Source organism: Tachypleus tridentatus, chromosome 6 (genome assembly GCF_004210375.1).
Source record: "Tachypleus tridentatus isolate NWPU-2018 chromosome 6, ASM421037v1, whole genome shotgun sequence".
NCBI classification, from domain to species: Eukaryota; Metazoa; Arthropoda; class Merostomata; order Xiphosura; family Limulidae; genus Tachypleus; species Tachypleus tridentatus.
This window is the reverse complement of record NC_134830.1, coordinates 108,429,760-108,443,611: the sequence shown is the minus strand read 5'-3', so window position 1 is coordinate 108,443,611 and position 13,852 is coordinate 108,429,760.

Here is a 13,852-nt window from a genome sequence, read left to right as displayed (position 1 = left end):
TTGTTATTGAAGAGTTAATTATAATTAGCCGTAATTTTCCCAAATTTAAGAATATTTGGATTACGAGCACTTTCTTGTCTTAAGAAAATCTTGAACTTCTGTAACGTAGCCCATCAATTGCAGTTTTCAACTGCAACACAGGGGGCGTGTGAAGTCAAGCATGGCAAGGTTGAGGTAATTAGATACCACTGCAACACCCGTAACCACCCCTTTTGTTAAAACCTCCTCCTCTTTCCCTGCCCTTTTTTCTGTGCCACCTGCATGTTTCATTTACCCTCGAGAAATGAAAAATGAGTTAGACAAGTTTGTGATGAAATACTACGATTACTGCGCTTTATCTGAGAAATATCTTTTGTTGTTGTTATTTGGTTTATTTCGGTTATTCACACAAATCCATACAAGAGTTATCTGCAATAGCTTCCCTGATTTTGAACTGGTAGACTAGAAGTAAGGCAGCTAGTTTACGGTACCTACCGCCAACTCATGGGCTGCTCTAATCCTCATTTTGATAACGCACCCACAGTCTCAAAGTGCTAAGTACCAATGATGTTATTTTCGGTAACGAGATCCCTCGCCAACTACTAAAACCTTGATTGTTTCGAAAGCCCAAAAGAATGAACTGAAGGCAAAGTGTTTATGTGGTCATACACATTCGTAACAATGTGACTCTAAAAACATCGATTCGTTGCACCAGCTTATCACAAAAGTTACTTACTGTGTTACTCATGTCTTAAACCACAAACATTCTTGCACTTCCTTATTCGGTTACTGGCTTTGTTTTCATTTACCTACTCTCTATATTATATCAAAACTTTTGTTTCTTTGCTTTTGAAATACACTAATTTCCAGGTCTGCTTTCTGTGAAAAATGTTGTTTATTTTGAATTAAAAATTGCTTATATAACAGTTACATTTAAGTATAAATTATCACTATATATATATATACATGCATGTGAAACACACATATATTTCAAATTAGACTCACTTTAATTCAAAGACAGATTTATAAATGATTAGAAATTTCAAGTATTCTAATGCCTATTAGACAAACATATTAAAGAAAAAAATATATATAATTAGATTTATAGTCGAAAGTTTTTAGTTAAGCACTAACGTCGTATGTTCAGATATTTATTCCTGAAGCATCGTGTACCACAGACGACAAACACACGAAAATGAAAGGATAAGATACAAAAACATTAAGTTGTATTTTATTTCTGGAATACAACGTTTCGTGCTAGGGAGGGCGTAATAATTAGGGTGCCGGACTATGGATCCGAATGCTTATAGTTTTATTCCTGTTAAGTGAGAAAAATAAAATTAAAATAAACCGCGACCGCAATTTTAGGGTTATGGGTTTGTTATTTATGAGAATAACGATAAAATCCATTATTCGATTAACGTAGCTCACGAATTGACGGCGATATTTACTAACTGACTTATCTCTATTTTATAACTTCACCCTTAGGGGCGCCTAGCGCAAATAACGCTCGTGTATCTTTCTTTGAGCAAAAAATCCTACCAACAACGAGCAAGTTCCCTTCGTCAAACCTTAATACTTGGAACGAAAACCCATGCACAAAATTCGAAAATTCTTTGAGCACTATTTAGTACGCTGAGTTACAATATTTTTAAATTACAATTTTTAGATTAGTTTCCTGGTCGCGGGTTCGAATACCCGGCCCACCAAACATGATCATCCTTTCAGCCGTAGGGAGAGAATGTTATAAAATTTCAATCAATCCGTAGAGTAAGCAATGGGTGTTAATGATTAGCTGCTTTCCCTCTCGCCTTTCATTGCGATAACCTTCTTGTAGCATTGCGCGAAATCCAAACCTTTCTAGACGTCGATAACTGTTGGAATGCTTAAACATTTCAGGAAATAAAAGTTCTTAATCTGAAAGCAAACATTTCACCAACGACTAACTAGTTTTGTACATGATTATTCTCATTTACAATTTTCTGCTCCTCAGTGTTGTAATACTTAATTGCTATCTGGATAGAAAATAAAAAGTTATCGTGCTTCAACTCGAATAAAAGCAGGTCCATTAACACTTGAACTTAATCATTGACTTAATTCTGGTTCTACAGAATTGATTTATACTCAAGACTGTGATATAGAGTTTCTTAGTAAAAAAAAAAAAATCTCTCCGAGTAACACAGCGGTATGTCTGCGGACTTACAACGCAAAAAATCGAGTTTCAAAACCCTTGATGTACAGAGCACAAATAGTCCATTCTGCAACTTTGTGCTTAAACTCAAGCAAACAAAATAACAAAAAATAAAATTTGTTATTTTCATCATGAGCCCAAAGAGAAAGAAAACTATACAGAAAATCCCGCTTCCTTTGTCTGATGGGTAGAAAGCCTTTCAAAAAATGAAATGTAATATGCTACTTTTCTTCATTGACTGTGAAAATGTTTAAATAAGAATACTGTTTGACTGGGAATCGATAACATTTCGAGAAATAATTTTCTTGTTGGCTCTTTGTACAACGTACACATTAATATACAGTTATCAGGATTAGATAATTTAAAGTATACAAAGCTAAAAAGATATGAGTATGGTACTAATTAGCTCTATTAGGTACTTTTTAAATAACTTTAAAGATTAGATGTACTTCCGCAGGATTGCTGAAAGTGTTATATTTCAAGAGTAAATAAAACCAACATGAAGATTAACAGACTTTCGTATTTCTTGCTTTTAAAGTTTATATGTCAAACTTTGTTCTAGTGTACAGAAGGTATAATATATCTCGTGATTCATAGCATGCTCATGTTTTACTGACGTCATGACAGTACAAATTCCAACGTTAAACGTCTTTTATGTGACATCATTTTAGTATGCACTGACTGACTGACAGAAAACACGGTACTAAATTGGGATTGGTTAAAATGAGTGACTACTCTAGAAGACTTTAGGTCCCCTTTTGAGGAAATAAAAGTGTATACTTCTTACAGATTTAGAATCAAAATAACCTGAATCTATAAGTTCGTAGCGTGATACCCATGCATATCTTCATCAGAATAACATCGTTTCGCAGTAGTTTAGGGATAAATACCTGAACCTTCTGTGACATTCACGGATTTACTCTTGCAGCTGCTTAGTGCTGTTTAGATACGATAAACTTGAAAAACAAGAAAACTACATCATATATACTTTCATTTATACAAGGGCTTTCCATTTCTATCGCCCTCACATTTAAAGTATTGCTAAAGATCTGGTTTCGATATTTGTAATTGGCACAGCACAAATAGCTCATTGCGTAGCTTTGCGTTTAAAAACAAAAAAGCCATCCCTATCATCTAAAAAAAAATCAAACCAAAGGAAGTCGAAGAAACCCCAATATTTATCCCAAATAAGTTTTAAATAGTGGTTGTCTGTAAATCTTGCGCTTCATGCAAGCGTATCAAAATGAATAAATTAGTAACTACAGCCAGCAGGCCTAAAAATGTCGCATAAGCTATTTTCGAGTGCTGCATTAAAAATGAATGAATATGATGTTATAAAAGAATTCCGCTATGAAATTATAAACAACCCGTTTTAATGCCTGTGAAGTGATGTAGTAATAGATGCAAAAGTGAAACAAAATTAAGAAGAAAGAAAAAAATTTCCTCAGATAAATAAACACTACTACCACTGATGGTGTCATGAGCAACGGACCATATCCTTACGTCTCATCCTTTCGGTTTGTTTAGCCTGTAAAACATTTTTATAGTCATAAGCATTGTATTTTAGTAGGCGTAGAGCAGCCTTGAATAATTTATTACCAGATGGTGACTAGTTATTAGTTTAGGAAGTTAGGATATACTTTGAACGATGAGGAAACAATTTCAAAACTCTGTTACAAATCACACTGTGGATGGAAGCCAAACTAAATTCGCAGATAAATAATTACGCATGTGCATTATCAACTTCACTCCCTGCACACATGTTATATATTAATATATTTGCATATGTTATTTAGCTGAATATTAAGCAACCAGAGCATTTTGCAAAGACACTTCAAACCATCTGATTAAACAGCATTGTTCAAAATGAACAAAATATCACTACTTATCCGTACTGTTAATCACAGTGAAATAGCAGTATTGCGTACCTTTATAACATAAAATATAGCAAACCATAAAGCTTTTCAACCGTTTCCTGTAAATGTATTTATAAGGATCGTTACCTATGTAAAGTGTGTGAATCGTTATGTGAAGTCGTTATAAATAAGAATGATACGGTAGAAGTTAGTTTTCGCTATTCACCTGCATGTAAGCCTATTCATGTTTTGTTTCAAGTACTCGCTTTAAGTAAATTAGACATACCTATAATTTGAACTGAAATGTACAACCAAAAATTTTGAATCGTTGATTTGATATTAATTTTTTGAAAACATTGGTAGGTGTTATTGATTCGTGTTCTTTTACAATATTTGACCAGTACTTTGTTCTTACCTGATTTGTATGTGTTTAGAGTAAAAAACATAAAAGTGTGAGTTTTTTTTTGTATTAGGGAAGGTTTTAAAAGATCAAATATATACTTCCTTGCCTAACTCCTGTTAACATCACTATTAACAACGTGCACCTAGTTAATTCTATGATCTAATTCTAATGAAGTGTCGCTCCGTGGGATAGTGGTAAGTATATACAGAGAGTTACAATGCTGAAATCCAAGGTTCGATTCCACATGGTGGGAATAGCAGATAGCCAGTGTGGCTTTGTTCTAAGGCAAACAAACTAATGTAGCAATTACGTTGCGCGTAGGATCATTTTACTGTGCCTATTTCTTCATTTGAATTTCGTACAACAGTTATGTTAATATATATTTAACACAGTCCAAAAAAGTAAAGTGTAAAAAAGGTGGTTCCGTTATTCCTAACCGTTAAACAAGTATTTTTGTTAAGAATAATTGGAATCAACAGAAAAAGTTGAACAAATTCCAAGATGTTTTGCTACATGATTTGTTCTGTGGTCAGTTTATTATAAATTGCACTTAAAATAATTTTATTTAATGTAAAAAAAAATCAATACTTTAAATTTTCACAAGTTGTAAATCCAAACGTTACATTGTTTTGAAACTGCTGGTATTTTAAAAACGTTACTTTTCAGTTTTGTTTTATTAAAATATTTCTCTATGAACTGTTTGTTTGTTGTACAACATAAAACTACACAGTAAAATATCTGTGCTGTGCCTACGATGGGTGTCGAAACCAAGTTTTAACATTATATGCCCCGCTGACTTAACGCTGAGCTATCGGGGGCTCTTTATAACCCGTGTGTGTGTGTGTATTACGTAGAAAACTGTCCATAAAAAATGGTTGATCATTAAGGTCCGACACTAAACCAACATGATCCTTTATTTCGGAACTGTTACAACAAAAAGAGAAATCGAACTCGGCATTAGAGGGCCGTGAATACGTTATAGAAGTGACAGTCAAATTTCACTACTCGACTGGTGTAGACCAATAGTTGGCAGTGGGCCCTGTTGTCTCGCTAACTTCTTTCCGATATATCAGTTCACATTTAGAGGCATCTAGCATAGGTAATTCTACACAAATATCCGTAAACAAACAAAACCATCTCACAACAACAGAACAAAAGATAAAAAAACAGTATTTCTGATTAAGTGTCCCTAGGGATAGGTCACTAAGTTATTTGTCGCACCAATCCTATTAATTTTACCATAGAATAGTTTTCATTGAGTCATTCAGAGTTATGAATGACAGGACTGGATGAACTATTATAGAAACAACCCACACGTGGCCGAGTTAATGATATCAGTGTGCTATAAAATAACTCGTTTTAGGTGAAACCTTTGTTATTTTAAACAAGTAGAAGGTGTACATTTTCTCAAACTGGCTTATGATTATTCATATTTTTGTTTTCTGTGGAAATTTACTCTTATTAAAAACTCCGATCTGAAAATAGCAGCAATCAGCAATATACCCTATAACTCCTTCGACAAAACGTTCTTAAGATGTGTTCTATAATTTACATTAAGCCAACAGTGGAACCGAAGGAAGCTACTCGTAATTATTATCAGTTTAATCGATTTACTCCAGGAGTGTTAAGATTGATCTTACTGCAAGCTTGATGTTTAAGAAACTAGCATATGCTAAATGTACAGAGTGGAATGGGAGTTCCAAGCTATCGACAAAAAGAGAAAATCATGTAATCAACAAAATATGAGCTTGGTCACTGTTTTTTCGATAAAACAATACCACATGATAGAAGTTTACACAACATTCTGACTGTTTCTTGCTGTATCTGTGTAAATTTCAGAAAATTTAACAAATGTTTAGAGCTAGCTTCACAATCTCAAAAAATAACTTTTTTTACAAATTAGTTTAGAAAGTAGAAATAAGTGACAATAAACAACGTATTGAAAACATATTTAACCAAATGCCTGTAAAATAATGAATTTATATTCTGCATATTGAAACATTTTAAAGATAAATGGACGAATATATAGATAGGTATATATTTTACACACAATAACAATCAATCTTTAATACACCTTTATATACGATTATAAAAAAACTTGTAAAAGAAGTGGTGTATACGATATATAACATCAGAACGACAGAACAGTAATAATCATTATTGTAGCAAAACAAAAACTATAGTTAATTGTCTACAAATAAAGTAAACTGATCAGCTGTTTCACTGTCAAACGCTATCCTTTTGTCCATATTATTTTCAAGATACTGATTTTAATAAGTTGAGCAAAAAAATTGAAACTGTTAAAATTAATTAAATTGGAAAAAAAATAATTTCGGATTATTTTCACTAATAACGTATGCGTGTGTAAACAGTATAGTTTTCGAACACAAGCAGAAACTCTGTAAGAAACGTGTAAAAACGAGTAAGTATTATTTAATTTCAAATATTCTGTTGATTTTTTTGTTTTTGTGATCCAGTGATCCAAACACCAACCTTAGAGTTTTAATAAAACTTCATTCCTTAAAAACAGTGATTTAATTATTGATTAGTTTTAATACTGGGAATGTGTATAAACTACATACGAAGAAGTTATGAAGTGAAACGTAAATTAAATGTTAAAAAAATCCCGAAGTCTAATGGTACTTTGTGTACTGTTTAATGACGTGTTTTTTTTTAACCTTTATTACCCGATAATAATATATGTGGTCAATTACTGTAAATTTATTATTATAATCGTTTATACAGGGTCTAATTCTTCTTCATGTCCTTGTATCATAATGTTTACCGGGTTTTAACTGTACATACAAATATGTAATTTGCAGTAGGAAGTTAATATATGTTATTATTGCATAACAGCCTTGAGAACCTTTGATGCCATCTGTATTATGCGGCTTCGTAACGATTCTTTGATCAAAACTATATTAATACACTAAACTCGGTCCACTCTATAAGTCAATATTTCACTTTCACATTGTTTTATTACAGACGTAAACATCTACAAGTGACACATTCAGTCGATTAAAGGTAATGACTGTATTAATTCGTCGAAACAACAGTTGCTGTTCACGCACAAAATGTCTCTCTATACGACTACGTATATTTATCATATGGGTACTTAGAACCTATACAAAGTAAAAACACTTTTCAACTTTACCAGAACGATGCCTTAATCACCCATAATTACCTTCATTAGGGGCTTTCTAGGTTTAAACATTTTTTTAAAAATCTATTTCGACATGATTAGCACGAAATATGTTGCTCAATAGGACTGAAATAGCATTCACCATCCAATTGTTGAAATATAAAGACAGTAACTTAGGTATCCTATTTAAGTCACAGGAATGCACACAAATTCTTAATATATACTCGAGTATGTCTTTAGACCAATGTGATGTAAGATCTCGCCTCCTTCGTCTATTTCGCAAGCCAATACTGCTGACCATGTGGCCGTGTTCTTATGAGCCGGCGAAACGAACTGAATAAACCAGCGAACTTATTTCAAATATGTGAAGTGTATTTGCGATGTTTGCACACGATTTTCTTAATGTTCCAGATGAATGAAAGCTGTTTTATTAAACTGTATGTTTGAAATAAACTACTATTAGTCAGGGGTTAAATTATATTTTTTTGCAAAGACCTCTCAGTACGGATTATGATTACCATATATATATATACACATATATACAAGTACCTATATCACTTGAGAATTATATATATATATATGTAACTGTAAACTAAGTTTGAAAGTATACGAAATTTTTGTTCATTTTAAACAAGAAAATATGGATTAAATTTCGACCTATAGATAATCTCCCTCACTGTTACTGTAATTTAGTTAATATATGCTTGCCCATTTTAACCAAGCAAACGTAAATTACATTTGGATACAAAGACTTTCTGTCAGAATAAGTTTATTTACCATATAATATGGTAAAAGGAAGCGACTGTTCCACTTAAATCTGTTGCTCTGGATACATGTCAAAAACAATAATAAAATAGAGGTTATCGGTACATCTGGGTTATTGGTATTGGCTGCTTACTGCAAGCTACGAATGGAACATCAGAAGAATGATGTCTCAGAATTATTCAGTACCACTGGCTATTTGTTTGTTTTTGAGTTTCCCAATTTTTGAATTCTTTTGTGATTTTTTTCTTAACCTCGTTATAATCATATTATTAACATATGCCCAGTGCGGTGTTAAACACTTCTTATTGTATTTAACCTCTTTATTTAAAATGAAAATCGAGAATGGCTCGGACCTTCACCCAAGAATTTCTATGAGCTTAATATTCAAATTATACATTTGATGTTCCACTCTCGAATGGTATTAATAACATCAGCCATATTGAAATCTTAACACTCTCCAGCTGTAAGTATTTAGGGCAATTAAATTTTATTACCGTCATGACTAATTAATACAGCCTGAGTTAAAGTCAGTTCTCTCCTTTCTCATCACTGTTTCAAGTTACTAGGGGCTGTTCTCGACCGTGAAATTGTATTTCCTGGCTACAGTGCTGAATGGACGTAATCACAAGCATGGTGTTAAACTAGTGGGCTCAGCCCACAAACATGTGCGATGTTCCTTTCACCCACACATGGATATAATAGAGACCACCTGGTGAATCTACTTTTGTAACCTGTTTGTTATTTCGTCACAATTCTCAGAATTTCCTTTCTGTATTAGTTTATTAACTTTAAAATTAAGAATTTGACTACCAAAATCAAGCTTTAGCATCTTCACGTATATCTAATGTAAATAACTAAAATATGCTACGTTACTTTTGTAATACACATCGTGGACATGAGGTCGAGCTCGGTTTCCGTCACAAACGTTTCTTTCAGAGTGAAAAACGTATTTAAAAGGTTTAGTATTACACATTTTAAAAGTATCTGATTTCCATGTTCCATGTTCATAAATATAAATATGATTTGCTTCATGAATTTATGAAAGTAAAAAGGGCAAATCTTAAGAGCTTGTGTGTACTTCTTTAATTAGAGTTTTTAAAGATAAATTCAAGGCATACCTTTCAAACAACGACATCTTCAGCTAGAATTATTCTAATTTAAACAGCATTTTTATCCAAAGTTAAAATGGTGAATTATCGTGCATGATTGTAAAAAACTCTAACCATGATGTATACGCTAAACATTAAATATTGTAGACAGAAATAATTAAGAAACATGGCATAATTGACTCGTATATACAAGCTTTTAGCTAGGATATGGTAGATGGAATTTCTTTTCCCAAAATTGAGTAACATTTTCACTAATTTATCCGGCAAGCATGAGATACTAACGTAGTTTTATGTTAGTGCATTTTATTAACATACCAACAGGCATGAACATAAAACTAAGTTGGATGATCTACTCTAGGTACCAAATTTCTAAAAACAGTTATATTTAGAGTTTTCATTACTTCATTAAGATACGGTATTCTTAGTATAAACTGAATAAAATTATCACTATCCAACTTTATGACCTTCTCAGTATTAAGTAAATAGCATTATTACTATTCAACTCTACATCCTTTTTAGTATTAAGCAAGTAACATTATTTTTATCCAACTCTACAGCCTTTTCAGTATTAAGTAAGTAACATTATTGCTATTGTTAAGCAAGAAAATAGAAAATGATAAGTAAAAGGTGAAAAACATTCTTATACTAAATTGTAGTGTATGAATGACATGAAACTAGGTGGGTGACCGTTTTTAGCCGGCGAGAAATAGGTCCACATAAGTGCCTGTATATCTACTTACGTCATTCAAGACATTTACACTAAGTTATCAGGCACCTTAGATCTATTGATTATAAAATTTTATTCGATAGGATACCTTTAATGAGCAACGATAAATACAGTAATGACTATTTAGATATACTGTGTGCAATACAGAAAATCTAATCAGCTATACAAGAACACAATGTTGCATGTAACAGTGAGTGAAAAACCTCAGTAAACGGAACAAAATGACATGAATGTTGATCGTGAACACACGAATGTCTTATATATCTAACAGTTTATGCCATGTTGTTTTTGTTTTAACTAGCTGGCGTTTCATAGACAATAATATAATACTTCTGCAGTGTAATCTTATTTTCATAAGTACAGTTTCTATATTTTGTTTGAACAACACATTTATTAAGTAAACTGTTTGTTTGTTTTTTAAATGTAAACCATGACTGCAAAATTTGATTTAATTTTAGCTACATTATATTTGCTTTATGGAGCACTTGATGATTATTCCAGATTTCTCTGGTACATACACGGTAAAAATAACAACGTACACAGCTTGTCTAGATTCTTTCTTGTTTGTTTGATTTTGTGGGCTTACAAAGATTGGTTTCTTTCGTTTTGAATTTCTCGCAAAGCTACTCAGAGCTATTTGGGCTAGCCCTCCCTTATTTAAAATAGATACACTAAATGGAAGGCAGCTACTTAACTCCACTCACCGCTTACCCTTGGAAAACCTTTTTATGAACAAATATTGCGAGTCGAGCGTCCTAATCGCAATTTACCAAGGGATAATTTTACACTAACTACAGTCAAAAAGTCCGTTTATCCAAGATAAGATTACTTATTAATAATAACATGCTAATATTTTTACTCTTCTTACAAGTATTCTCACATATTTTCATAATAATTGACAAATGATTGTATTAACAGCATAATGTACTGTTATGCCCAAGAAAATATATACACTTACAAATTAACATATTAAAGCTTGTATTGTTTTTGCAATTGATTATTAATTAATCCCGCGCTTTTTCTTGGAGGCAGTAGCAAGTTCTGCAACTTCCAAGCATGTGTGTGCCCCTGAGTATTGTGTTACAGGTGTTAGTGTGCTAGACCTATTGATACTGCTACTGCGGCATAAGGATCGAGTGTTTAGTAACTTTCAGCTGATATGGATGTTAAAATATCCTGTTTATTAGTACACTTGTAATATACAATCATCATGACTTTGAGGAACAATAAAACTGGTTTAAGCCTAAACTTAATACGATATTCATACTTATATATGTGTGTGTGAGTGTTAACTAAAATACAAGTAATATGGTCTAAATGCTCCTATGTATACATATGTTCACAACTTATATATATATGATAGATGTACGTAGTCGGTTGACACACTTGATGTTAAATTAACCAACTGAAACGCTATATGCCTTTTATTTATTATTTTAGAATTACTCCTCCACCTTTTGTTTTTATAAATATTTATGTCTGTGTATAACTTACACAATGTATAGGTCGTGTCCGAACTATTAATTCGTAGATTTATGGTTCGTGATACTTGACGCCAAAACGCACTATACACCTTGAAGACACGGGTACGAATCTTTAAAAGTAGGTGGAAAATCACACTATTTATTCAGTCAGAGAAGAGCTGAAGGTGTGCTAACGACTACACTTGGATAGCTTTTGTGTAGTTTTGCCAAAATAAAATGAAATATGGTAATTTAAATACTGAAGTGCACACACACTCTAAGTGGCTCACCACTAAGTCTGAGGGCTTATAACGCTAAAAGTCGGGTTTCGATACTAGCGGTGGGCAAACACAAAAAGCAATAGAGTAGCTTTATATTAAGTAACAAATAAACAAATTATCGTCCCCCTCCAAAAAAAGCGATGCACACAACGCTTTGAAGGTAAAGTTGAAGTTGTTTGTTTAATTTTCAACGCTCCAATATAGTTGGAAACTGTATATTGTGCATCCACGAAAGTTTGATTTGTCTGAATGAAATTCAAAATTTGCTCGCAGAATACCAACTAAACATTAATATGAATATAATTATCACTGTGTTTGTAGTGTACACACGCTGGTAAATCTAGTGTAAATGAAATATATGCTCTTAGGTTTATGAATTCCAACCAAAACAAAAAAGCTACAGAATCGGCGAAGGAAAAATATACATTATAAAACACTAAGAACTAGGCTTAATCGTTATTTATATAGCTGAATACTACCTTCCTACATATTTTTTTTATTTCAAAATGTTTTAATATTGTTTCCGATCCATAGTGGTCAAGTAGCAATATAAGGGTCGTGGGTTCAAACTTCCTTACCAAACATACTTTCTGTTGTAGAGGCGTCATAATGTTATCATCAATCCCACTATATCTTAGTAATAGGGTACCCAAGAGTTGACAGTGAATGTTGTTGACTGGTTGCCTTCCCTCTAGGTAATCATTGTTACATTAAAAAAACCCTCGAGTAGTATTGCGTGAAATTAAAAGAAACAAAGAAATACTAGCTAAGTATACTCTACTGCTTGTAATACGCTCATAATCGTATATTTTGCAATCGTGAAAAAAGCAGTTACGTTTTTGTACTACTGTCAACTTTAAGAGTTTTTTTTTTTTTTCAATTCACTAAACACAATAAAGAAAGTAACAAAACTGTACAGGTAAAATAACTGATTTTTTTCTTCCGGAACGCCATAATTCTATGAGTTTTCCTACATTAAGTGTCCCACACTTAAGTTGAGTAACATAAAACACAACATAAATATTTCGACAGAAACTAACCAATCTGTATTATGGAGTCTATAGTCATGTGTGTTTATATATATATATAAGGAGTTATTAAATATCGATGTTACTATATGAGTAAAAAGCTTGAAAATATAAAAAGTAATCCAAACAGAAAAGAAAGGAAACGATATCAAAATTTGTGACAGTACTAATATAACTTTTGTATTTACTGTCACAATAATTACATTACATTGTAGCTACGTTATAAAACTCAAACTGACAGACACGTTACAGATCACAAATAACGGTAACGTGTCAGTACACACTGTCATATCTCTCTTTTACGTTGTATGAATACATCATGTAAAGCAAGAGAAATAGTGCTGAAAACATTTTCCCTGAAATTACATATTTTGTTTAATAGTGTGGTTATATTTTCATTTTGTTTTATGCTGCACTAACTTGGTAGTTTTAATTAATTTGCTGTTTGTAATTTACGGTTTCAGTCGAACGTGGCTTGTTAAGTTCAACCGATACAATATAAGTAACCTGAATGATAAAAATGCTGAAAAATATGCGTTAACCTTTATGTATAAAGAGAAAGTACGACATAAGTGGATAGTTTTGATACTTGGATATATCATAAATATTTTTAATTTTAGGTAGTTTATTTAATTTATTTAAACTTTCTAGAATATACACATCATGATTTAATATTAAGTATGACCATGCCTTATAAGGCTTATATATACAATCATTAATCTAAGTCATAATTATTTCTGTGCATGTTTCTGGATTCAAGAGAACTCCGACGAATGAATGATGCTAGAAATTATTTCTTATAAAATTGAATTATGTACTGATAAATTTATAAGTTTTTAACTTCTAATTGACAGTTTATAAATATGAGCCACGCCTTTTTTGGACGAACAACTGAGATAATGATTCGT